Below are 3,199 nucleotides of genomic sequence, written 5' to 3'. Positions count from 1 at the left end.
CCTATCAAATCCATCTTTCTCTTCACCACTCACATCCATCCTTCATAAAACCCCACCTACCTCACCATTCAAATTCAAACCACTTTCCCACCCAAACCCACCCTCAATTGACCGAACCCTACCCTTCCCCCACTCCTATATAAACCCTCCTTCACTCCTTCATTTTCACAACCTAAACACTACTTCTTCCCCTTCTTGGCCGAAAACAAAAAGCCATTCCCATCTCCTTCATTTCGTCTTCTTCTACTCTCTTCTTTCTTCTTTTGCTCGAGGACGAGCAAACATTTTAATTTTGGTGTGGTAAAAGCATTGCTTTTTGTTTTTCCATAACCATTTATGGCATCCAAGGCCGGAGAAACCTCTAGAAAGAGGAAAGGGAAGGCAAAAGCTTCCACCTCTGAGTCATGGGAGATGAAAAGATTCATCTCAAGGGTGCATCAAGACCACTTCTATGAAGTTGTGGCCTTGAAGAAGGTGATCCCCGAGGTCACTTTTTCACTCAAAAAGGGTGAATATCCGGAGATCCGACATGAGATCCGAAGAAGAGGTTGGGAAGTTCTTACCAACCCCATTCAACAAGTCGGAATCTTGATGGTTCAAGAGTTCTATGCCAATGCATGGATCACCAAGAACCATGATCAAAGTGTGAACCCGGATCCAAAGAATTATCTTACTATAGTTCGGGGGAAATACTTGGATTTTAGTCCGGAAAGTGTAAGGTTGGCATTCAATTTGCCCATGATGCAAGGAGATGAACATCCTTACACTAGAAGGGTCAACTTTGATCAAAGGTTGGACCAAGTCCTCACAGTCATATGTGAAGAGGGCGCCCAATGGAAGAGAGATTCAAGAGGGAAGCCGGTTCAATGAGAAGGCATGACCTCAAACCCGTAGCTAGAGGATGGTTAGAGTTTATCCAACGCTCAATCATTCCCACTAGCAACCGGTCCGAAGTTACCATAGACCGGGCTATCATGATTCATAGCATCATGATTGGAGAAGGAATAGAAGTTCATGAGGTTATAGCCCAAGAGCTTTATAAGGTGGCGGACAAGTCCTCTACCTTGGCAAGGTTAGCCTTCCCTCATCTCATTTGTCACCTCTGTTATTCAGTTGGAGTTGACATAGAGGGAGACACCCCTATTGATGAGGACAAGCCCATCACTAAGAAGAGGATGGAGCACACTAGAGACCCCACTCATCATGAGATCCTTGAGATTCCTCAAGGGATGCACTTTCCTCCACAAAACTATTGGGAGCAACTAAACACCTCCCTAGGAGAATTGAGTTCCAACATGGGACAACTAAGGGTGGAGCATCAAGAACACTCCATCATCCTCCATGAAATTAGAGAAGATCAAAGAATCATGAGAGAAGAGCAACAAAGACAAGGAAGAGACATTGAGGAGCTCAAGCACTCCATAGGATCTTCAAGAGGAAGAAAGAGCCGCCATCACTAAGGTGGACCCGTTCTTTAATCTCCTTGTTCTTTATTTTTCTGTTTTTCGAATTTTAGTGCTTATGTTTGTCTGTGTTTGTGTCTTGTGATCATTAGTGTCTTAGTGTCTATGCCTTAAAGTTATGAATGTCCTATGAATCCATCACCTTTCTTGAATGAAAAACGTGCTTAATTGAAAAAGAAAAAGAATTGCATGAATTTTGAATTTTATAACAGTTTAATTATTTTGATGTGGTGGCAATATTTTTGTCTTCTGAATGTATGCTTAAACAGTGCATATGTCTTTTGAATTTGTGGTTCATGAATGTTGGCTCTTGAAAGAATGATGAAAAAGGAGACATGTTACTGAGGATCTGAAAAATCATAAAAATGATTCTTGAAGCAAGAAAAAGCAGTGAATACAAAAAAAAAGAGAGAGAAAACGAAAAAAGAAGAAAAAGAAAGAAAAAGAAAGAAATAAAGTTGTGATCCAAGGCAATAAGAGTGTGCTTAAGAACCCTGGACACCTCTAATTGGGGACTCTAGCAAAGCTGAGTCACAATCTGAAAAGGTTCACCCAATTATGTGTCTGTGGCATGTATGTATCCGGTGGTAATACTGGAAGACAGAGTGCTTTGGGCCACGGCCAAGACTCAATAAAGTAGCTATGTTCAAGAATCATCATACTTAACTAGGAGAATCAATAACACTATCTGGACTCTGAGTTCCTAGAGAAGCCAATCATTCTGAATTTCAAAGGATAGAGTGAGATGCCAAAACTGTTCAGAGGCAAAAAGCTAAAAGCCCCGCTCATCTAATTGATACTGATCTTCATAGATGTTTTTGGAATTCATTGCATATTCTCTTCTTTTTATCTTATTTGATTTTCAGTTGCTTGAGGACAAGCAACAATTTAAGTTTGGTGTTGTGATGAGCGGATAATTTGTACGCTTTTTGGCATTGTTTTTAGTATGTTTTAGTATGATCTAGTTAGTTTTTAGTATATTTTTATTAGTTTTTAGTTAAAATTCACTTTTCTGGACTTTACTATGAGTTTGTGTGTTTTTTGTGATTTCAGGTATTTTCTGGCTGAAATTGAGGGACCTGAGCAAAAATCTGATTCAGAGACTAAAAAGGACTGCAAATGCTGTTGGATTCTGACCTCCCTGCACTCGAAGTGGATTTTCTGGAGCTACAGAAGCCCAATTGGCGCGCTCTCAACGGCGTTGGAAAGTAAACATCCTGGGCTTTCCAGCAATATATGATAGTCCATACTTTGCCCAAGATTTGATGGCCCAAATCGGCGTTCAAAGTCACCCTCAGAAATCCCAGCGTTAAACGCCGGAACTGGCACCAAAATGGGACTTAAACGCCCAAACTGGCACTAAAGCTGGTGTTTAACTCCAAGAGGAGTCTCTACACGAAAATGCTTCATTGCTCAGCCCAAGCACACACCAAGTGGGCCCGGAAGTGGATTTTTATGTCATTTACTCATCTCTGTAAACCCTAGGCTACTAGTTCTCTATAAGTAGGACCTTTTACTATTGTATGTTCATCTTTGGACATCTAGTTCTGAGATCATTGGGAGGCTGGCCATTCAGCCATGCCTAGACCTTGTTCTTATGTATTTTCAACGGTGGAGTTTCTACACACCATAGATTAAGGTGTGGAGCTCTGCTGTACCTCGAGTATTAATGCAATTACTATTGTTCTTCTATTCAATTCTGCTTGTTCTTGTTCTAAGATATCACTTGTTCTTCA

Source organism: Arachis hypogaea, chromosome 5, assembly GCF_003086295.3.
Source record: "Arachis hypogaea cultivar Tifrunner chromosome 5, arahy.Tifrunner.gnm2.J5K5, whole genome shotgun sequence".
NCBI classification, from domain to species: domain Eukaryota; kingdom Viridiplantae; phylum Streptophyta; class Magnoliopsida; order Fabales; family Fabaceae; genus Arachis; species Arachis hypogaea.
Note: the sequence above shows the minus strand (reverse complement) of the source record.